Source organism: Lichenostomus cassidix, chromosome 1 (genome assembly GCF_008360975.1).
Source record: "Lichenostomus cassidix isolate B80296 chromosome 1, HeHo_3.0, whole genome shotgun sequence".
NCBI classification, from domain to species: domain Eukaryota; kingdom Metazoa; phylum Chordata; class Aves; order Passeriformes; family Meliphagidae; genus Lichenostomus; species Lichenostomus cassidix.
Genome location: NC_139479.1, coordinates 35,484,074 through 35,509,122, shown reverse-complemented (window position 1 = coordinate 35,509,122; position 25,049 = coordinate 35,484,074). Strand labels below are relative to the sequence as shown.

At 37.7% G+C, this 25,049-nt stretch overlaps 1 long non-coding RNA gene across 1 annotated transcript; it reads right to left on the bottom strand.

Moving 5' to 3' along the window:
* Window positions 1-18,876: 18,876 nt before the first annotated feature.
* LOC146444532 (uncharacterized) lies at window positions 18,877-24,273 on the bottom strand. Its single transcript, XR_014849720.1, has 3 exons — window positions 24,216-24,273; window positions 19,407-19,477; window positions 18,877-18,968 (listed from the first exon to the last, which is right to left on the bottom strand). It is a non-coding gene; the product is annotated as an uncharacterized LOC146444532 (long non-coding RNA).
* Between the last annotated feature and the right edge of the window lie 776 nt (window positions 24,274-25,049).

Below are 25,049 nucleotides of genomic sequence, written 5' to 3'. Positions count from 1 at the left end.
CTTTTCCAGTGTGACTGGGCTAATGGCACCATCAAGATCAGTGTTTTTACAGTGTAATGAAACCTCGTTGAACAGAACGGCTTTTTTTTCAGTCATATAAATCATTATTTGCAACATGCTAAAATGTGACAATATGAAACCTTTTCCAGTCTAACAGACCTGTGTGGATTTAAAAACTTAATTTTTAGTTCAAGAGCACAATCTCAAGGAGAGAAGGAATTCTGTTCTAGAAAATTTGTTTAAGCCAGGAGGCCCACCACTTAGTCCCCTACTGAAAAGAGAAAGTGGGGAGGACACCCAAAGGCAATGTGATTTCTCCAGGCACTTCCTTGGGCTCCCTGGTGGGTCCCACACAGTGATGCTGGCTCAGCTGAGCAGATGTGCTGCACTCTGGCACAGGTGGACACAGCAACTTGCCATCAAGTCACAGTTGTTAGACCAAGCCCTGATTTTCAGGCCCACTGTCAGCGCAGTGAGAATGTAGGGTGAACTCTGGAAGTGCCGATGAGGACATGCTGACACCAGTTGGAGAAGGAATTGCTTGGGCCGGCTGAGACCAGGCATGGTGAGGGCTGAGCGGCACTGGAGGAGGTGGGCAGCTCCCCTTGGCACGGGCTGGGGGCAGGAGGACACCACTGCTCCTCTGGCTGCAGCCCTCTCCTCTGCTTGGCTCAGCTTCTCTCACTTCTTGGCAGCCACTGCTGCCCCATAGTAAATTTCTGTGCTACAGTGCAAGCAGGAAGGGAGGAGGGCACTGAAGAGAGGGGAGTGTCATGGCAGGACCACCCAGGTACTTTTCCAGGTGAGGAATGAGGGGGAGAAGAATCTAGTTGCCCCAGGACCCAAAACAGCTCTTGGTGTGGGTTCTAATAACACTGCTGGAACAACAAAACCTGCAAAATATTCGTAAACACAAGGGTTTATTTTTCTTTTTTTTTTTTTCTTTTTTACTCACCTTCATTTTTTCCATCTTCCTTTCTTTCCTTCCTTTTTTCTTTCTTTCTTCCTCTTCATCTCCTTTTTCCTTCTATCTTTCTCTTTTTTCCTTAATTTTGTTTTTTTACCTTCTCCCTGTCATTCTCTTTCTTGCTCTTTCTCTACTTTTCCATGTCTCTCTCTCTCTCTTACACACACACAAATATACACACAAGCACAGGCCACTTCTCCAGAAAAGGCTACTCCATATTTTGATGGCAGAAAGCACCAAGGACTGTCAACAGCATCAAAAACGGTGCTATTGCTCCACCAGTTTAATTCAGAGATGCTCTCTATAGATAAAGTCCTATTTTTAAAGCATGGTTACATAAAGAGTTCACTGCAAAACAAACCAGAGTGTGCCTTTATAATATCAGTTTTGAGGCAGAAAATGTCTTTAAACAGCCCCTCTATATATTCACAAGCCATGATAAATAAAAGTTGATGATGATTGCAGTAAACCACCTTTCCTTTTGCTTAGGGAAGCGTGCATGAAAAGACAGTTTCTTCAGAATAACTTGATGTAAATTTAAGTCCTTGATTATCTCACAGAAATCCTCATAAGGTAAAACACATAGTATTCAACTACTAGCAGATCCTGGAGGCAACATTACACTTCTTTTCTGAGAAGTTTAAAAGATTTTATTTTCATGATCTTCAATGATTGTGGTGGTACAAGTTAGTCACTAACTTTGACACCATTACAAAACACTTCCAACAGTTTAAATTACTGCAGAAACAGATAAGAAAAGAGAGGTGGAAGAAAAGAACATAATTTTAATAAAAAACTTCTGAGATTTTACTGTCTATTTAGTAGAAATCCCTTATTCCAATTATTTTTTCTACCCGCAAAATATTTGACCAAAATATTTCATAAATTTTAAAAAAGCAGTTTAAATAATAGGCCTTTTATTGGGGGCATGCATTAAAAACCACGCCAAAATTTCATACTTTGAAATATTTTAATGAAATTATGAAAAAATCAGAAGTGCAGGCCCAAGGTTAATTTTTACTACAGTAATGTAGGTTCCCCAGAGGTGTAACTTGCTCTCAAAGTTAAATAGAAAGGGTTTTTTGGTTGAAGAAAAAATCACCAGCAAAAGGAACCTATAATAACACTCAAATTCAACACTAAGAATGAATCAATCTATAATTGTAAATAACACACTGCACTGCATCACTTCTGAAGCAGCACAGGTATTTGAATCTTCTCCAGTTTAAAGGGCTGGAGCAAAGCATTCTTTGAGGTCCTTTTCATCACTGCTTTTCCATAACACTGTGATCAGAAACATCCATAAAACCACTCCTCCATGTGACAGTGCATTGTCTTCTTTCCTGGAAGACAAATAATGCAATCATAGTGCCAAGTAATATAATATCTTGGTATTGTCTCATCCTGTTGCTTTTTTCATTTATTGAGCTGGAAGAGTGTCAGCACATCGTACGGTAGCAGGGCAAGACCTACACAATGGGTGTGTGTTGTCCTAAAACTGATATACTAGAGTCCACAGTCTCTCTAGGAAGCCTATTCCAGCCTCTTTTAGTTCTTATAGCCATTCTATTTCCTTAGAAATTGTGAAGGAATATGTTTCATGTCTTTCCATCAGTGGGTGATTTTGAGCAATTAACCACTACCATCTTTGTAGCATCTTTTCCACGTTAGAAGATAATGTAATCATGTCCCTCTTTAGTCTTTCCTATTTTAGACTAAGCAAACTCCATTCCCATCCTCACAGGACAGCTATTTAACCTTTTTTGCTTCTTCATAATGTTTTATGGATTCTTCACAGTTTTTCTTGAAGTGTGACAGCTGCACAGGAAGATGAAGCTTGGGCTGATGAAACTTAAATACTAATGGGAAGTAAATAATTACCTGCCCTTTCATGGACACAATACTCCAATCAGTAAATTCCTGAACAGGATTCCCTTTTCCTTTTGCAGTAGTTGCACTATGAATGCTGCAAGATTTTGTATCTGAGGAATGCTTGTGGTAGGATACTGCAGTGTCCCACCATCACCACTCTCCAAAGAGCAGTGTGGCACAGGCACAGTGTCTAGGTATGGAGCCAGAACTCCTGGCATTTAGGGTCCCATCCTAATGTGGATTTGCAAGTGTCAGGCATGTACATCAGAATCCGTGGAATTTCTCCTGACTGTGTAATATTGACATAACTGTTATTAAGTCTTATTAAGGTACTATACATATGATCCAAGGTAGCCTTCTGCCTTCCTTTTTGTATATTAATCACCATCTGTTTAATCTCTTTTTCATATTTGCTGGTTTTTATTTCTTTTTTTCTTCTTCCTAGGCATAATACTTTATGTTTATTTACATTGGCTTTACTTTACAAATCTCTTCTCACAGCTTATCATTACCATCTTGAACTCTACTACTGTCCTCCAAGGAGTTTGCACATTTGTCAGTTTATGACACTACTAAATTTCCTCTTAAATCCAAGTTCTTAATTGAACCGTGAAGCTGAGCCAAGTCCAGGACAGACAAGTCACTATTGTTTACTTGGACAACAAGTATTATTTGCAGATAACAAAGCAGAAAAAAATGTTTAGTGTGACAGTTTGACAGTATGACCTCTTACCGAAGAAGAGGTAATGTTCATTGACCATAGATGTTTGGAAGAATAATGTTTATGCCAATGAACGAGTCAACAGCCACCAAGCAAGGATAAGCATGAGGAAAGAGTGAAACAAATACAAGGAAGAGAACTTCAAACCTTGGTAAGAAACTAGAAGACCTGAACAGGAGCAAAATCTAGTGAAATAAAATAATAAGAAGAAATAATTGCAAGAAAGCAGCAACAAGAATTAGAGAAAGACATCCTTAACTACTGTTCCTCACACGCTTCAAATTGTTTCTATGGTCACAGAATAAGAAGGTCAAATCAGATCAAATAAAGCAGGGCAAAACTGAACAGCACAATTAGGCCATAGTCGAAAAGTAATTACTTTTCCATCCAGTAGAGATTGCATGTTATTTCTTGGAACTTTATATTATTATCTAAATAATAGACAGTAGCCAGAGAAGCAACTGGGAATGAATTGGGGGAAACCAGCTAAAAAGCCACTTGGCTAAATATGATAACATTATAATTTATAGTAAAGCTTAGATGAACTTGAAAGCTGGACACTGGTGAGTCTTACCACATTTAACATGTTAACTGACCAAGAAACTGGAAAAAGAAAGAATGCAACACAGCACTAAAACAGAGCAGTACTGATAAAAAAAATTAAGCTACCAAGGCAGAATTCCTTTTGCTTTATACTCCTAGCTTTCTAATCTTTTGAAATAAAAATTATGATTATGGTGTATATATCCTATACTATTGATGGTGTAGGTACATTAGATAACACTAACTCTTTATGGAGTCTTATTTTTACTTCACCCTTTTTTTTCAGTCATACATTTTTCTCCAGTTTCTTCATAGGACATGAAATGTAATTCACAGTGCATGCAAGGCATGTGGTCTTCACATAAATTTGTCAGTCATATATCTCTCTAGAGTGGTTCTCTAAATAAGCCAGCCATTTTGCAGTGGTGAAACAAATCCTTGGTAAACTAAATGACACAGCACTCTGGAAGTGTATGGACCTTCCTAAGCTATCCTGCTCAAAGATATAACTCAGTGTTTGAAAAGGTGTGTTGGTTTGGGCTCAGGTAGAATTAATTTTCTACAGAGTAACTGTCATGGAGCTGTGTTTTAGACTTGTACTGAAACCAGTGTTGGTTATATATAGATGCTTTTGCTATTGCTGAGCAGCACTTGCACAGTGTCAAGGCCTTTTCTGCCTCTCACCCATGTCACCCACGAGCAGGCTGAGAATGCACAAGGAGCTGAGAGGGGACAGAGCTGGGACAGCTGACCCCAGCTGAACAGAGGGATATTTCATAGCCTGTCATGATCAGCATGTAAAGCTGGGGGAAGAATGAGGAAGGGGGGACATTGATGCAGGGGACATTGACATTGTCAAGTCACCACTACATTTGTGGAGCCCAACTCTCCTGGAGATGGCTGATCACCTGCTTGCCCATGGGAAGCAATGAATTAATTCCCTGTTTTGTTTTGTGTGCATGCATGGCTTTCCCTATTAAACTGTTTTTATCTCAATCCATGAGTGTTCTCACTTTTACTCTTTCAATTCTCTCCCCTATCCCACCAGGGGCAGTGAGGGAGCAGCTGAGTGGAGCTGAGCTGCCAGCTGGGGTTATACCACGACAAAAGGTACACCTGTCATTATGGATTCTTTTGGATATGTAATCCTTGGTAACATATCTTCATTCAGCATAGCAAGAATGGGTATAAAGCACCTGAAAATCAGTAGCACCACTCCACTACTGATGGAAATAAAGTCCAAAGTCAGCCTCCCCAGTGATCAATTGTCTTTCTTCAGAAGCCCAAACTACTCTGTGTTGTTTACAGCACAACAGTGACTACCAAAACTCGAAGAAAGTTTAGCAAATCATTCCCACATCAGAGAGAAGCCATGCTGTGGCCATACCACATGAGTTACTGCCACCCTGAACCAGCCTTGTATCTGCACTGCACTATCACTCAAAAGAATCACTTCTAAACGAAAGCAATTTCTTCAGCTCCATCTGCCAGCACTGGAATCAAGAGGGTTAAAGAAGCTATAATCTATTTCTACCAAGTGAATAGAAAATTAGGATCTTTCACTTTCTTTCTCCCTCATGCATTCCCAAGAAAAAAATTATTTCACTGGAAATTATGATTTCATCAGCTGAACTGAAAATCAAGAAATAGACCACTTTAAATATTCACACCACCTTGATTAAAGCAGGTGTCTCCAAGCCCTATTATTGCAAAGTGATTGTCAGAATTTCCATTGTAAATCTCTTCCCTCCTTTTCGCTGGTTTTATACTTATGCCTTGGCTACAAGAGCACATTCCATGCTGGAATTTAGGCTGGCTGATTATTAAAAAGAAGAGAATTTTCCTTTTCAAATTATATTAAAAGAATTATAGGATTAATGAAATGTTGACTTTTCAGTATGGGGGAAAGGCAGGGTTTGATTTTCTGTATTACATGTATTTGTCCAAAACAGTAACCACAATCTGATAGAGAAAGCAGAATTGAAAAATTGACACATTTCCCCAGATGGCAAAGGAATTCTCTAAGCTGGCAACCCGTTATCCTACTTTAATCTGCTTCATTCCTTTCAACTTCTGGAATGGAACAAACAGCATGGGACAGGAAGGGATGTAGTTATTCTGATTACAGAAATCAGAAGCCTCACTATCATATCATTCCTAGTCTTTTACTATGTTTATTCTCCTGGTAGCCTGTGAAGTACAGAAATGCTTTTGTTCATTTCATAGATAAGAAAGAAACAAACATAAGAGATTTTCACCTAATAAACTCAAGGTTAAACATCAAGACAGCACCCAGTGCTTGTGTTCAGTGTTTAGGTTATGTTCCAGCTAATAAAATCAATTGTCCCAAGAGAAATACCCAGAGACATATCTTGGCACTGAAAATCAACTGTAAATGCTGTTAAGTGAGTAGCAGCATTACCACACCCAGTGACACGTTTTTGGCCTTTGCCCGGGCAAGGCTCAGGCGTTAGCATTGGCCAGACACAATTCCTACCAGGAGAGAAGGAACAGTTTAATAGCACTGGCATTAGCTATTCCCTGTCAGCTGGCCAGAGAACAGTCCTAGACATGTTTAATTTACTGCTGCAGAAGAAGCCAAAATGGTCAGCACCAGCTAGTAAAGTGCATGGGAGCCATGGCTTTGTGCTGAATTACGTCGGTGTTAGCAGCAGCCTTTCTCAGATTTAAATATAAGAAACCCTCTCAACCCGTCATATTCCTCAGCATTTCACTGTGGCTGAGAGTGTGGTCTTTACTCCTCTTTCCATCTGTGTTAAAGCTCTATTGACTTTACTGATTACCAGTGTAGCAGCAATTTTTAGTGCAACTATGATAAGTGAAAATTCATGTGTATTGGTACATGGGAGGAGGAATGTAACTGCTCAAAGGAATTGGCAAATAAGACCCAGACTGCTTTTTCTGTGCACTCTCTGTGACAACCTTTCATAAGTATTTTATTCTCTTTTAGTAAAGATTCAGTGTTGCAGGTCCATAAAATGAAAACATGTGTTCTCTTTAATATGCATTCAGAGTGAAAATCACTTCACTCACATAAAATCTAATAATTGGACGTTATATAGGGAAAGTCTGAAAAAAGAAATGAAGTATCCTGTGAAGTGGCACTAAAGATGTTTCGCAATCCTGACACCAGCCACAAAAATGTCTAAGCCATCATCCCCCACTGGCTTGAGTAAGCACTACATTTTCCTTACATCTGCATGCAAAAACTCTTAGGACACAAACCTACATCTGACTGAAATAAGAAAGAAAAAAAAAAGAAATGTACGAGTCTATTATTAATAAAATCCACTGCTCATTTTTTAATTTGAAAATTATTTTCAAGTATTATTTTTAATTATTAAGCCTGCATGTGATTAAATGGCATTGGTGACATTGATTTAAATACCATTTGCTGTTCAACCCTTTTTAAAGATCTGCTTTCACAGAGGAAGGAGATATGAACTTCTGCTTCTTAAAATACAAGATGCACACAGAAGACTTCCCTTCCTCCCACAAATTAAAGGAACCAAGAGTTGTAGTATTTAACATTGATCATAACTGCACAGATCAGAAAGGGATTTTTCGGTTTTATTCTGAATTCTGTGTACACTTGGTTATGCACATTTCATTTAAGCTTTAGCATCCCAACCTACAGACCAGTCAGTACTGATGTGAGGCTTTTATCATTCTAAAGAGGTTGATCCTAACACTGGCTCAAAGACAGCTTTCAAAAGGAACAGAATGAAAGTGATGTCAAATTCAAGCCCACAATTGGCTCCAGAAGACGGCTGAGTTTTTTTCTTCTGCCCTTCAAGGTACATAACAAGTAGTATTAAAGAGCCTTAATGTTTAAAACACGAATTTGTTTCAAACTATAGCTTTGAAAGTAGGGGGCTGCAGTTTATATAATGTCATTGAATTCTTTTTATGATACCACTGTTGGAAATATTGATGCAGCAATAACTCTCAGTAGGATTACATTCTGGCAAGAAGCAAAGCAAAATGCCTGAAGTGATCCCACTGTGTGTTAATCACATGGTTAATTTGTTAAATTTGCATTTCATTTGTTTCTGTAGCTTGGCAGAAATTTTATCGATAAGGAATCTTCTTATTGTTTTGTTTTCAGTTTATGTGTTGTTTTTTTTTCTCCTTTGTCCTCCAAGAGATTCTGCATTGATCAATCTGTTTTCTGTTCATGACTGTCATAATTACTGACTGAGAATGTAGCTGAGTAAGAAGAGTTAATGATAGGGCACAGTCTTTTGTGTAGTCTCTTGTGTAATTGTTGCTTTTCTGAGTTCGTAGGTTGCGTGCAATTTGCTTTGGTTTTGATCTTGTTTTCTTATGAAAGTGCTTTAAGATATGCCTTTCAATGTTTTGGGGGTTTTTTTAGGTCTTTCTTCTTTGTTTGATTAATTTCCATCTTCTTGATTTCCTTATTTTCCTTTGTAGCAAATGATTGTAGGGGTGAGAATTCTAACATGGGGCCAGGTAGAGAATCCAGTTCTCCTGCTCCCCCCAGCTGTTGAAGAAAAATTGCAGCAGTAATTGAACTCCATCGACTCTGAAATGCTCCTGGCACTTCTCCAGCCAGACACCTCACTGAATTAAAACCCATCTCTTTTGAAAGAGAAAAATATTTGCATCAGGGCTCAGACACACAGAAACGACAAAAAATCCTGGGTAGCAACAGCTTCAATCCCATGGCTAACCCAGAGTAATCCATCACTCCACAGGAGAATCTGAAGTTACACCAAACACTTCTTACACGGCTTGCAGCTCACTGGGGCTGTGCATGGGCACATCCTTGGCTAGATCACAGTCCATCTAAAACACAGGGCATTGCAAACGCCGTAGAGTAATGGAAGAAAGAACTGATGCATGAAATAGCAAGGAAACAAACTGATTAGATTTCATAGAAAGTGTCATTAAGTGTTTTTCAAAACATAAAGGCAACTAGTCCTTGCTTATGCACATGGAATTCCTGTGGAGGTATGTATTGCTTATTACCCTGCTCCTGACTTAAAGCATCCATACTGCGTTTTGATTTGCCTCGCCTCAAAACTGCAACTGCTTTTCAGAGACAACTCCAAAAGACAGCACTATATAATGAATTATCCCTCAGGTATGGACTTTTGATTGGAGTAAGGTCTTGGGACAATCGTTTATCAGAGCAGGAAAGGAAAAATAAGTTGGAACTACAGACGCAGTGTCTCCGGGTCTCATAGAGACTTTTGATTTCTCTTTTTTTTTTTTACTCTGCGGGAGCAGTCACATAGCCATGAACCTTTTTCCAGACAAACTAAGAGATGACATTTGCCTCCCTGTTTCATGTTGACTACAGGAATCTTCTTTGGATAAATACAGGGTTTCATCTTTCACTTGTTCCAGACTTCTCTTGCAATTACTTTCACTACTTCAGTCACTGATATTCCTTCTGACACTGACTAATGGATCAGCAAGCTCAGTTTCCATAGGCACAACTGTATTCCCGAACAAAAATCTTTTGCTCTAAGGAGGCCTGGAGATAATCTCACCACTCACTACTGTGCCTGGAAAGGTGGAAAATGCCAAACTCGAGTCAATATTCTATGCCATGGCATCTCTTCTGCAAGGGTATTGAAAATGAGGAAAACTATTTCATATAGAGGAAAGAGAAAGAAAAGAGATCCATCTATGTGTCTATGTCACTCCTTTGTTCACGGGTGTGACACAAGCCTGAAGGAGATACTAGATGCTGAGAGAAATCCTTTACAGAGACCTTTTACCAACTGGAAAGGAGATTTAGATGCACAGCAAAGTCTGCCAGAGGCCCTTGGGATGGGATGGTGGAATAATAAAGCTCTCTTCTGGGTTCAGCACTAACTGAGGTTCAGGCTAGCTTTTAGCATCAATGCTGATCAGTATCAATACAAATGTTAAAATCTGACGCCACATTTTACTGCAATACAGACATAGAGGTTGTAGTATCACTGGTGTGTAATCCCTTTTGTTCACATCCAGATTCAAACCAGAAATATAATCCTCTCTAACTGGGGTTGTGACATAGGTCCCTGTCCAAAGTCACAGAAATAAATTCTGAAGATGCCAAAGAAGATGCTAAGATGCCAAATTCAAAACTATATTTTGATCTTGCAGTCTGGCTAGTACTCAAGCTGATGAAATAATTCAGACACAACTCATCTAATCAATCAAATTATTAAAGAAATATCAATCCAAACTTTGACAAGAGACACTACCTATCAGTCCAATCCCAGAGTATTGTATAAAACGGTCCAAAAAGGTTCAGTATTCCTGATTCGTGAATGCAAAATATAAAAAAAAATACAATAATAATTCCACTTTTAGTAGTATTGCCCCTAAAGCAACAAAGCCTGATTAATTTAATCTCTTGTTATGACCCAAAAGAATAAAAACAAGAGAAGAAACTCTTTGTCCATGTTCATAGAAAATATGATTAAGGAAAGATTTTTAAAGTAAAATATTGGAAATACGTCACATTTTACTCTACATTGGAAAATGTCCTACAATATCGACTGTAACTCTATTATTATGATCACTCTGTAATGAAGGATGTGCTAAACCAGTATATTAGGAGAAAAAGTGTCCACTGCTTGTGAACTCATATCTGTTGTACATAGAAGAAAATGCCCCAAAGAAAGCTCCTAAAATGTAGTTAATTAACATATAAACCACAAATGTCAGAGTATCATAAATATTCAAGTAGTGATGGATAGTGGGATAAACCCTGAGTGCATGCCGTAAGTTTTTTATCTCCACAGCTATCTTGAGTTGGATATTTACAGTAAATTACAGCTGCACATGCTTTACTCCAGAGCCATATGTTTTATTATTCAACCAGATGTAAGCCATAAAACTGTTTTATCTATTTTGTGATTCAGCGTAGTACTAATAAAATAAACTACAAATACCTGACTTATAGCTTTGCTGGCATTTTTGCACTCCAGTGAAGAGCAGTGCCAATGCCTCATGCAGTGAAACTGATCTAAGAAAATCATATGTTCTTCCCATTTCTTATACTTTCATGAGGACCTTAAATATTTGAATGAGCAGTGTTAAGCTATAACTTGTTCTTTTATTGGTTTTTATCGCATGGGCTATCACCATCACTGATAATTCATTTTTGTTTCCTGCAGATTGGAAAGAACATTCTAAGGAGCCTGAACTCTGTCTTGGCATCTACATCATTGATTTTCCTTAAGCATTACAGGGTAGCATCAAATTACTAAAAAAATCATATATCCTAGGAAGGATATACTTAGTTATATTAAAAAAAAAGATAATGTTGCAATTAACAAGACATTCCTCTCTCTTTTTTTTTTTTTTTTTTTCATTTATCATATTAAACTTTGGACACAATAATCAGAAACTATGAATTTATCTTGCCACTATTTGGGATTAAGATTCCTTTAAGCACCTGTGAAAACTCGCTAAGTGCAAAGAAAAATGTTCTCCATTTATGTCAAGTGTGTTGGAAGAAAAATTCAGCTTTCATATAACCATTTTTGCCAAAAGAAGTTGTCTCAGAGGTTTTAGAATCCTATTTTTGGTGTGGAATGTGACCATAAGCAACACAGTATATAATGAGGTTAGAAAAGACATAAAGAATATTGTGAAAAGATCGCAAAATGCAGCCAATTTTCTGAAAGTTTTTAGATAGACTGCTGGTCTTGGACTAATATGCTGTCTCGAGGTTGTCATGGACATCTGTTAATAAGTCTCTCTAGCCCAACAACATTCATTTGACTCTCAAAATGCATAACCTTAGCAGACTAATGAGGAACTGAATGCTGAATGTTTATCAAAGGGGACTCTCTTCCATTCCATCCACCTCTTGCATACTTTCAAAGAATTAATCTTTTTTAACAAGGGACCCTCTCCCTATTCTATGGCCCCAATTCAATCTCTAAAACAGGGGATTAAATCCAACATTCTGCAAGTAGAAATTAAAGTGGTCTTGGTTGTTGTTTTTCAAGCTACTCTGAGTGTTAATTGGGGTAAAATCTGCTGTTTCTGGATTACCATTCACATTTCGATTAACAGAGGAGGAAAACTTTGCCAGAAGTAATACAAGGACTAAGGAAAATTAAGTCTTTTAACCCTTTTTCAGCATAGTGAGCAGGTATCACTTAGAGGAACACAGGCAATTTAAAATGCTTTGATTTCTGTGTACAGAATGATAAAAATGAAGAAAAAAAACAAAGGACTGTGTCATATTTGCTCGCCCAAATCCTCCAGATTTCATTATGATTGATTAAAAATAATTGAGCAGATGTTGCAGGCAGCAGTGCTTTTAAATTCTTTGTGCTCAGATTTAAATCTGATATCATGCAGATAAATAAAGTGTGAAAAATTTCATATAATGGTCCTACAAGTATGTGTAAAATGTAGGAGCTGTTTAGATACTTTCTTATGTCCAATACTTTATCATTTTTATGTTGCTGCTGAAAGGATAAGGTCTCAAGTGTGAGTTCCTGTGATAAACACATTTTCTTTTGGCTCATGAGTCATAGACAATGTAAAAAGACATTTTCCTCTCAAAAAGCCAATATTGTGAACATCTGGTTCATACCCTTCTTAACAAAATTTGTTCCACTGCTCTATTACATATAAACATCTGTCATTTATATCAAGCAGTTGACAAATGCTCTATCTTGAATTCTAAGAACTGGAGTGTTATATAGTTAAGTATCTTTTTGGTTGTTTGTTTGTGTTGAAGGCTGAGTTCTACTCAACAGAGGTGACTTTTTTATCAAATGAGAAAATAGGTTAAATTCATATCAACAGTCTTAAATTTTCTTTCTCTTGACAACTGTATGTAATTACTGTAAATCACTCTTCACTCTTCCCATAAAAGACAATGACATGCTACTGGCTGACACAATGTAGATACTGTTTAGTGAATGGTTTTATCTACCTAAAAGACTGAAAAGTTTGAGAAGTTCCAGACCCTCAAAGTTTTCCAGATATTCATTGTTTGTGAATTAATTTATTTTAGAAAGGCAGTTTTCTGCTGCTTTTCAGCACTATGAGGTTGCTTTGTTCCTTTGCTTTGTTTGAAAGGGATGGCCACAGCCATGGGCATGAGTCACACATTCTAGGAAACATTCTTCCTCCAGAGGTGTGGAATCACTTCTGCCTCTCCCTTTTGGAATTTAGAGGTCCACGAAATCAAAACCTGGGGCAGCTATCACTCATTTTTGAAGTGTCCCAGTGAGAGCATTACAAGCACAATGAGATCACTTGATTTTGCTTGTGCCAGATGGCTGTTGTGTGGTCCCCTCTGCGCTCTTGGAAAGAGCAGCCTCTTCTACAGGGGTAGGAAAAGCTCTCAGGAGGCTTCAGTCAGGATCACTACAAGATCCTGTCTCCTTGTGTATTTAAAGTTAGAACTGGGACCCAGATAGGAAGGGCTTCCTGTAATATTGTGATTCATGACTCCAGGAAAAGAATCCAAAATCTAAGTATGACCTCCAAAACCAGCTGGTTTGAGTAGAGTCCACTGTTAAAAGTAAGTCAAGATGTGTAAATGAGGTGTCTCCTTCTCTCCATTGACCGTACAGACTAAACAGAGAGTCACCTGGCAACAATTAATAGAAAAATGGATTGCATTTCCTAAATGAGGTGCATAAAGTGGGCAGTCTGCACCTGGCTGTATGAGTTTTAAATTTGCCATCTTTATTCACAATGTATGAGGTATTTTTCATAGCTTTGCAGGACAGGTATTGCACAAGACATTTGTAACTAGCTGAAAACAAAGAAACCCTGTGATTCACTGAGAAAAAGGATATTTAGTTAGATGCATGACAGACCCAGAGGCAACTTCAGAGCTGCAAATGCAATTACTGCTGGCCAGAGGCATTTGCTTTTTACTTAAAAAAAGAAAGAAAAAAAAAAAAAAGGTCTGTTCTGATTTGTCTGATTTCTGTCCAGAGAAGAACAACATAAAACATGTTCAGTCTTAGGAGATCTGTAAGATCCTCCTTAAAAGAGAACAGATTTGGAAAGGGTCCTTTTACCTACATGTGTAGCATGAAAGGACAATTTTGTCATCCTCCTGCCCTTATTATAATAGAATGAATTTTGCTTTTTCATTGTAAGATGGGCAAAAAATATGGAACAATTCAATATGCAGCCTGTACTAACATTAGGAAAGCCAAATCTAGTGTCCTAATGAAATCTATTGCAATGTAAAAACGGTGTGTTTATTAATAAGGCAGAACATTATTAGATTTTCTTATTGAGCTAGAGCATTTCTAGCTATTTGGGGCAGAGAGAGAAAGAGCAGTGCCTTTACAGTACATTCTTTGTTTCCTTAACACTGATCACCTGTCATACTTGATTCCCACAGTGGACCTTTTATAGCAATTTGCTATTCTGACCTTTGCATACATTTTTTGCAAGCTTTACTCTGGGACCGTTTAAGTGGGATGGGTGGGCATATGCTGAGTAGGGTAGCAGTGAGTAAGGAAGGATTAAATTTCAGTTGTGAACTGGCTGCATCTCTTGAACCATTCATTACCAGACTCCCTAACATTTGGGTTTTCAATAGGTGATGATTTTTTGTGTGGAAAAGGGTATTTTGTTGGCTGGACTCCACTGAAGCATACTTTCAACATTAACTCCCTATTGGCAGCAGTTTCTGCTTATGATTTGTTCTAATGAACACCAGTTTAAACTGGGCTAATCATAAAGTCTGCTGGAGAAAGGTTAAACCCCAGCATACTTTATACAAGCCTGACCCAAACAGAGATCATGTATTGTGGATGGTAGCCATGCAAAAGGACTTTTTTGAGTGTGGGAGTTAAGTCTATACAGGATATGGCAAGAATACATGAGGGAAATTAACATTTTTTCATTCCTTTTTTCTTCCTGTTACCTCAGTTCTCCATCTCCCTAATCACTGCACCCACACCTTCTGTCTCTCTGACCCTGTGGATGTCTCCCATTTGCTGTGACCTCTTCTACTCCTACATCCTCCACTGATCTCTGTTCCCTCATGCTCCATTTACATCCTCTCAGTATCCTGATCGCAATGCTCTTCATTGTCCACCAGCCATGTGTCTTTTCATCTTCCTCACATATTTCTGTGGTTTCCTAAATCCTCCCTCTCACATCTTAAGCCAAACAGCTGGAACAAAAAAAGGAACAGCTTCTAATTGAAAGCCTCCAATTGTAAATATCATATATTTAAAAACAACTTATTGAATCTCTCTGAAATGTTCCTAATTAAATCCCCTCATAATACTGAAAGGTCATCCTTACCAAAATCCACAGAAAAAAAGCCAAAGCTAAATTGTTATGTTTATTACTGATGTCGTTAACTGAAAATGCATTCTTCATTAAAACTAAACCACAACCAAGTATTACAGGAACAATAACTTTAATCTGAGTTTTACCTAACTATACAGAATTAAATTTAGAATAAACAATTTTTTTCAGACTCTGAAGAAAATTAGTAGTTCTGATGAAGTTTGTGAATCAGCAGGCAATCAGTTTTACAACAGGACATCAGCTAAACCCCTACTGATAGAGTGTCCATATCATCCTGCATCTGGTTTGTATCAGTGTTGCATTTCTAATTAGACCTTGCCAATCCATTTGTCAGTACTGCTCTATGAGTGACAGGGTTGATTTTTTTTTTTCTATAGAGATATCTGCCAGGATTTCATGGATTTTGGTTTGAAATAGGTTAAAGCAAGCATGGATCATGAAATTCTCTTTGGGAATAGTAACCATTAAAAATTGAGGACAAAATTAAATAGGTTAAGCATTAAATATGAAGGAACAGATCTTCAGATAACATATATTGTTATTGTTATTCCACTGATATCATTAAGGCTATATTGATGCAACTCTGCTGAGAATATGCTGAAAAGTAGTACCACATCCTTCCTCCAGCCAGAAGGAGCACTGAAGAAATCAGGCCTGTTGCTTATCAGAATCCACTTTGCTTACGAAAGGAGGCTATTTCTTTGTAGCTTGATATTAAATTTTGTTCTTGTGAATATTTCTCTCTGAGTTACCCTTAACTCCCTCGGAGCCTTTTCCCTTTGAAATGCAAGAGTCTCAGTGTTCCATTATTTCAAGGAACAATTCCTTTATGCAATTTAAATGTATAACTAAGCACTTGGATTTCAAACCCTGAGAGTACGGTATTGAAACAGTGAAAGTTCTTTCTTGAATACATAACCCATTTCAATTGCACATATAGTGACTCTATTTAGTCAAGAAAATAAAGCAACACTTATTTTATTTGCTAGTGTGCTATTTATTCTTTCTCTTCCTTCTTTCTACTGCAAACATCTCTCTATGTACTGCTCTTTTTAGAAACACTAACAGATAAGCCTGTGGAGTCTGGAAATCCTGACTCCAGGATAGGGGGAAAAAAGGCTACAAAGGGCTCAAAAGGAGCTGCAAATATGGAGACCAGAGGTGAGATTTCTAATGCATCAGACATGTAATTGCATCAATTCAATACAATGATTAAAGAGCTTTGGCGCAATGCTACTGCCTGATCCAGAGAGATTCTGATTAAGCCACACAGGTGTGAGAAACTGTTATGGATCAAAGATGATTAAGATATTGATTAGGGAAGAAAATAGGTTCAAAATATGTAGAAAACATATTTAGAAACTCCGAGGAAAAAGAAAATGTGTTAGATATAAGTTATGGAGTAGATTGTTATGTAGCATTACAAATTTGTCATTAAATGGATACTTTAAGGGGCAGAGTGATAATGGGTTAATGTAAAGATTTTATTTAAAATTATTTTAACAAAGAGAAAATAGTTCCATTGGAATTCAAACATCAACTTAAACATGTACAACTTAAACATCTAAATTTAAACACTGCTTAACTAGCTCAGTTTCTGAAAAATCTAAAATCATTGGTGGCTTTAAAGAGAGGATTTGTAGCACATTCCCCTATTAACACCAAAACTCCAGCGTTGTCTCTGGGCAGCTAAATCACCCCAACTTGATTTTTCAGGACTGCACAGGATTAAGGATAATCAGATTCCTTCCTGACTACAAACACCTTGCTCAAAATTGTAAAAATTAAGGCAGTACATTAAGCTAAAAAGCCTAGTAGTATCTCAAGTCCTGGCAAGCCCAGGAACATTATTTCTGATTCCCTTTGTTTGCTGCCTGAGTTCAGATTAGTGCCTTCTGTTGAGAAGAAGTCCAGAAATAGTGAGGAAAGGTGGGCACCTTGAGGAGACCAGATATGGCTGATGGTTGTAGTTTCCTGAATGCATGAAAAGGCCATGAGATGTGATGGGTCTCTGGAGAAGTCAACATGTGACTGGCACGCTGGCAGATAGGCTTTTCATTTCGTATTTTTTTGTGGATAGAAGTTCTCTGGACTGTGTATTAATATGAAGAGCTCCTAATAAGTCCCAGCAAATTGCTTATCTCGGTATTTTTAAAAAGGTATTTTAAGGATTCAGTGGGAGAGGACTACTGCATAAAGGAGAGAGTAGGCTAAATCATGATGAGGGTTTATGAGCAGTCACTGACATAACAAAATTTATGTACTAGGAGCTGCTATAGGTGAGAATTTATATTCCAGAAACAGTAGCTCCACATCATAAGCTTGCTCAGGAGTTTTTCAATGGAAGCTTCTTGGTTATAGAGTTTTTCTTGTGATATATAGCTGCAAAAAATTACCCAGAATTATCTTTCTATTATTTACAAATTTCCAGTTGCTTAAGATCTTTTCAGGATACTCCTCTAACAAGTGAAGAGAACCTAAAAAATGGGGGGTTTTGAGTGTTATCCATCAGTTGCTACTGTTGCATCCTCAGATGATGCCAAATTCTGCACCCTCCCTGCAGGAAGGTAAAGAGTGCAAAAAACACCATGACATACAATTACAATAATATTACATAGAAGGCCCAAAAATGAGCCATGTTTGAAACTGTTCAGGGAAGCCATTTTCTGTGCCCATTTTAAAACACAGCATTAAGCCAAGGACAACTGTGATGTCTTTCTGTGCATATTTCACCAATCTGAATTACACATTCTAACTTTGACCAAGCAATCCGGGTTTGAGCCAGTGAGGAAACCTGGTGTGAGTGTGTGAGTGTGGGGTGTGTAGCTGGGAAGGGGCCTCAGTCCCAGCTCAGGTGGCTGAGTGTGACTGCCAGAGGGACTCCTGGATGGTCAGGCAGGGAAGTTTTCCTAACACAAGCTATGGCTCACTGACCCTGCACTGGTGCTGCCTACACTAGAAGCAGTTTCTAGCCTATTTTAACATCTCCTCCAAGTAGCAGTCATGCTACTTTAGATGAGTAGGACCTGAACCATGCTTTTTTCTGACAACTGAAGGAGTATAGCACAACACAGTGTGGCTGCAGAGCCTTAGTCATGGCATAGGTGGGGTTTGGAATTCTTAACATTATGTTTATCCCCTGAAATTGCTTCTATTTGGAGCTTTCTTGTGCTTAGATGAGCTAATCCCTCTGCTTAAAAGGCTGTATAGGGGAATACATGCTTTGTATATAATTACTCTCTTCAGCAAGTTGCCTGGTGAAAGTTATGATGTTGAGACTTCGAGGCACTGCATAGCAGTTTTATTAATATCTGGGTGAGTACCTCCAGAAGCAGAGTAAAATGTCTCTTCCTACCGCTCTCTTGCAAATCTCTCTGGTGAGTGAAGAGCTAATTTCAATCACCTGTAACTTTTCATTTTCCCACTGCATGTCAAATATAGTTCTTATTACTTTTTTTCTTTTTTTTTTTTTACCTCTTTTTTTCTTTTGTTTTACTTTTTTCTTTTCACTTTTGGCCTGGGCAGATATGTTGGTATTGAGTAGATCAGCAGCACGTGACAAAATCCCTGTTGCAAGGAGGAAGAAAAAGTGAATTATGTATTTAGCTGTACTGGTCTGTAGGTTTCCATTAAACAGATGTCTCTGGCTTGCTATCATTCACTATAATTGCAGTGTCTGGAAAGTTGCCTTTCCCTTGAGACTAATCTATTTTAAGTTCAATGGATCAGGGAAAGCTTTTGAAAGATTTGTAAAATTCTTTACACTTGACTTCTTAAGTCCAGGGAAAGACAATACTATGTACCATGCATACTTCTTAGTGAAGAATTTATTAGAATATTAGTTTGAGGTAGATTCTTGTGTGAATTTCCACAGGCAATGGATCACCACACACATACAGACACAATTATATAGATAGTAATTTTTTTTCAAAGATGGCATTTAGGAAAAAAATAGCTCATTTTAATTACAGTTGTAATTATATTCTTGTTATTTTTCTATGTTACCCATGCTTTCCCATCAGCAATGTCAGAATGATCAGGGCAGTCAAAAGTTGTTGCAGCGTTTCAGACATGCTCTGAAGGAAAGAATGTTATACTTTAGGGCATTTTCAGCATTTTGTCCAAATATATCTGGTATAAATAGGCTAAAGGAATAGTCCTTTAGCTCTTCTTGAGTTTCATTTCTTACTGAAATAGCTTAGAGACTATTAGAAGCTCTAAACTAATTTTAAAAAAGAAAGGGAAAAAAAAAAAAAAAAAAAAACCCTTCAGAAAAGGATACCCATTATGCCTTGAAATCTCTAGTGGGCAAAATGACATCTTTCTTGTCCAGACATTCAAACTATGGCAACCTCATTAAACATGTTAACCAAATGACAAATGGAGAAGTTACCTTCTAAAATCTCATTTCTGTGGCTGCTGCAATGTCTGTGACTACTGCAATCCCTGTTCAGGTCTCAAAATCAACCTAAGATTCATACAATGCAGCAGTAGCATACTTACACCTTCCTTACTCTGAATACCATATAGCTTAAGATAAGAGCACCACATTATCTTCATGCTTAATGCCAGTAGAGAGAAAGCAGTGGTAAAAAAGCTGTGGTTTAAACTTTTTTAATCAAAAGTCAAGGGTGACCAACATTGCAGCTTTCATTGTACCACAAAAAATGACACAGAATTGGTACAATTCTTGGCCCATGGTATTGACTACATTAATTCCTGAGAGAGAGAAAGAAAGCAAGTAACAGTTGTTACACATTGCTTAATGCATGGCTGGAAGGTGCATATCTGCCCTGTGAAAAGAACCATGTAAAAAAAATGAAGAATATTTGCTTTCAGACTTTATAATGGAGACCTTTCAGACTCCATCTCACTTTCTTTTTTAGGGTTGCCTAGGAAGATCACATAATAAGAAGCCTAAGGGATATTAAGAAAGTGTGGTGTTAAACAGGTGCATAAATAGGCAGTGAAGTACATCACCTTCATTCCAAGTGATAAGCCTTGAAATGCACTCAGTCTTCTTCTAGACAGCTGTGCACAAAAATCAGGAGCAGCAGGAGATACTCAGTATCTGGGGTCATTTCTCTAGCATATTAGGTTAAACACAGCACATATACCTCTTTTTGAAAGAAGAAAATTATTACACTGAAAGACAGATATTAAATCTGAACCTCTGAACTCTAATTTAACAAAAAACTAATGTTCCACCTTGCCTTGTCTTAGAAAGCACCACTGCACATCTCTTCTTGAAAGGGCTCTGAGAGTTTCCCCCTGAGGGGATGCAAAGGCAAACTACAATCTTCCACCAGTGAGCTCAAAAAAAAAAATAATCTATTTTCAACTGCTTTATACCGAGGCTGGAAAAGGCTGCATGAGCATGCCTAGTCATGCCTGAGCATGCTGGTTCCAGTCTACTCTGTGGTGCCTTTGGCTACTCCAGAGGTTGAACTTGCAAAAGGCAAAATATCTGAGTCAAATACTGAGATCACTGTATAGGTATTTTCTATATGTCTTCTGTGTAGACTTTCCCAGCTTTTCCCATAGCTTATCAGAAACTATGGTAGGAATGAGAATTGCATCCACCACATCAGCCCTGGGCAGTGGCAGCAGTCACAGCTGAGCATCAGACCCATGACATGATATAACGTCAGCGATTATCACCATCAAACCCACAGCAAGACTACACTTGAGTTCTTGGGTTTTCACAGGGGAAGAGGCTCCTTCAATCTTCTGTTTGGGTAAATGCACACTGAGCACATTTGCTCAGTCTGTCCCTGCATTCCCACCAGCAGTGCCTCACACAGCGCTTGTGCTGATAATGATTTTTAAAGGCATTTTTCCCTTCTGTAAGCATTAAAGATCTTTGGAGATCATTTTTTCCTCCTTTTCTCTTAGGAGTGGATCTTCTCTTAACTCAACAAGTTTCTGACTGTGTGAACGAGAGACTTTGAAGGGTTTGCTGTTTCAAGAGACCAGGATGATTGACTGCAACAGCAGTACAGTAATGGAGGGAATCACTAGGGGGATTTTGGAGCAGACAGCTGTTATATTATTTTGAACAGGCAGTTTTCCTTATAAATATTTACTGTATTGAAAAACAGACAGCTATTGTAGCAGTGATCTGGAAAAAATTTTGAAAAATGACTGGGATTTTCCCTGCTAGACCAACATCAAAAGCTGTAACTAAATATACTTATGGTCCAATATTGCATAAAATTTGGGCTCAACCTGTATTTAGAAAAAACTTCAGTGAAGCACTGTATTATTTATGTAAGGAGGTCAATGTGACTTTCGTTTGAACAAATATTTCAGTACTCCTACCTATTGTTCACAAATTTTACCCAAACTGAGACATATGGCAGACAAAATTGGCCAAATGCTCCTTTGAAATAAAGGGGGCTTCACACCCCTCACTGAAGCTGGCTTGTTTTACAACAGTGAAAGATTTTATTCAGACGCAGAAATTAATAAATTTATCAAGAAATCATTTAAATATTTTTCTGAAAAGCTGCTGCTACTTTTATCATCAGCTCCTGAAAATCTTAAATAGAATAAGCCATTTCTAATGTCCACACCAACCAAAGATCGATTGAAAAAATCACGCTATTAAATTTCAAGAATTAAATATTTGAGAGAGCCATAACTGAGTTGCTGTTGTTGCTGTTTTAAAATTGGCTCCTTCGTTATGTAAAATGCTGTACCTATGAGATAATTGACTTTTCCTGTAATTAAACCTGCAATTAAAAAAATGTTATCACCAGTTAAATAACTGCTTGGGAAACAATTGGATGAAAAGACGAGCTGAAAGCCAATGAATGGTCTTTTCTCAGAGTGTGAATAAAAACAAGGTTTCATAGTCTGTCAGTCTCAGTACTAGCAAGCTTGTCTTTGAAAACACTTCCATTTTTCAAGCTGTTAGAGGGATTGCTATAGATCCTGGGGGCATATGCCTGAAAGAAAGATCATGATTCAGCAAGAGGAGGTCTGCTTATCTCACTCAACAGTGAGCTGGCAGAGGATGAGCCCCACGCTTTGTTTACAGGGGGAATAAACAGCATACCTTCCTGGTGCCTGCGTGGGCTGTGAACCCCCTCGGTACAGAGGGGATGGAAGGATGGAAGAGCAAGGCGCAGACCATGAGGGAAGAACCATGCATAAATATGTAGGTGTGTAATTAGTGGGACTCTTCACACCTTCAAAAAAGAAAAAGAATCTGCCTCATCCTTACAGTATCCCTTGATCTCTTTGTTAAACTGTATTTGTAGGTTTCTATTGAAATGTCACTGAGGAAATACCATTTAGCTTCTCTTGACACACAAAGAGGGAGGACAGTATTAAGTGACCTGTGTGGTGAAAGGAAAGCTGTGTCTCAATTTTATATTATTTCTAATTAAATTCAGATAATTACAAAAGAGACGGGGAAATGGGAAGAGGAGGGCAAAGAGAGAGAGTGAGAGAGAGAATAAATTATATCCTATTTATAACACACTTTTCATAGAGCTAAATTCTGCTATCCCTACTTATTTTGAAGTGAATTGGTCTACTTGTAAAATATTCCTCTGCAGAAACCACAAAGGTGCAGCAGAGGTTAAATTGATTATAACAGCGTTATGATGATTTAGCAAGTAAGAACTGGTCATTTCACCCTTTTAGCAGAAATGTATTTAAAATCTAATTACAATGGTGTATTTTAATTTGAAGTTACAGGTGACATTCACCAGATAGAAAGATCAGTAATTACCCTAACTGACTGCTGCAAAACCAAGAAAATCAAACCAAAGAAAAAGAAGTGTTCACTGAAAAAGGAATAAAGAATTTAGACATGATAATGCTGTTGTATCAAACAGTGATACACTTTGCCTTTGGCTTCTGATTTTCTCTATACATTTCTAAATAGTTTCCTGTTTGGATATTACAGAAAAATAAATTGAAAGAAAAAGAATTGTATTTAAGTGCATCACCTTCTACAAACTGAAGTTAAAAACTATTATTTATATTCTGCTACCTATGGTCCAAAAGATTATCTGACTTGAACATGCATATAAAGGTCTTTAAGAATTTGACAATGTAAATATTTCTATTTTCCTTCACATTTTTTTACCCCATCAAAGCTAAAAGAATGTAAAGCAGTTTTAACTGTTTTAAATAATCAGCTTGCCTGTCTCAGTTCTTCATGAAAGATAATGAGGTGTATTTGATCAGAAGGTTCATTAAAAATGATTGCATAAAAAAAAAGAAAGTCATTCCAAACAGTGTTGCTAATTGGAAAAGATGAGTTGACGTATGACTGAAGTTTGGATCCAAGTTCAGAGCCAAAGAAAATGTGTAACAATTTGTTTTCCCAAGTGCAATAGTTTGTGTGATGTTATGACATTAACAAGTCCCTCAGTTATATCAACTTTCATTTTACTGTGTGATGCTGGAATAATTTACATTTTTCAAAATTACATTTGAGTTTCTGAGTATGAATTACCCAAGAAAGTAATTGACTGTTTAGAAGTCGATGTTTCTAATAACCAAACAAGTGTAGAATCACTTCATTTTTCACCACCAGTCACATTCTTCACATGATTTCTGAATTGAGCATGTCACGTCACTGATGTCCCTTTTGAATTGAATTAGTGCACAAATGGTAGCTGGAGAAAGTAATTATTTTTCATGTTTCATCTGCATAGCTAGTGTCAACAGAGTAACAAATACTATGTTTTCTTTAACTCGTGATGGGCAAATATTGTTTGAATAGCCCTACAGACCTCACAGAAACCACATTTCTGATTAAGATGCGCAGAATTGACTATTACATACCATCCTTACCTTTTCAGAGGAAAGCAAACCTTGTCTTTTCAGCCATAATAAAAAGGCATTGCTGTGATAAGAACACTCACAGATTAACATTTAAGATACCCAAAATAATCAGGTAAGTTAAATGAGAGGGAAAGAGGAGAACACAGAGTCAAAAGGAGACCTCTGAAGCCTACAGATGGATTTCAACCTATGGAGACTGGATTACAGAGGAACGTATGCTGAATCAAATTTACTTCCTCAGCAAATTACACTGTACTTTCGAGTACAGGTGGGCAATAGGGCTGTGAGTTCCCCTCCAAAATCTATCCATCCTGAACACCTTGTTGGGACAGAATGAATGGCATATCTCACTCCATTGCTCTGCAGAAATTGTAGATAGAAAACCTAAACCAGACTCCTCACTCCTGCACAGCTGATGGGTGACATGAGCTGAGTGCTCTGAGCTCTTATTGTGGGGGTTTTGCAGCAAGTCACCAACATTCAGTTAGCTTCTCAGGATCCTTGAGATCTGAAGAGACTGGGCTGTTTTTTAATGGCTGGGTTTGGTGGGGTTTGGGGAAAACAGGCAAAACTTCAACTTGATCAAAGGTAGGTATGAAAATACTACTTCTCTTGTGCAGACAATGTATTTGACTAGCAGAAAGGTAAATTATGTGTTTTAAAAAACTGCATCTGTGGTAGGCATCGGCTCCCTTCTCTGTTAAATGTGTGTACCTTTAGGTTCTGATTTGTAAAGTAATTAACCCTTTTAGAAATAAATGTTATTAACTGCTGTGTCTTTAAGAGATGGGAGTGTATTCTTTATCAAAGACTCTAATCAAGAACCAACAAAGAAAAATACTG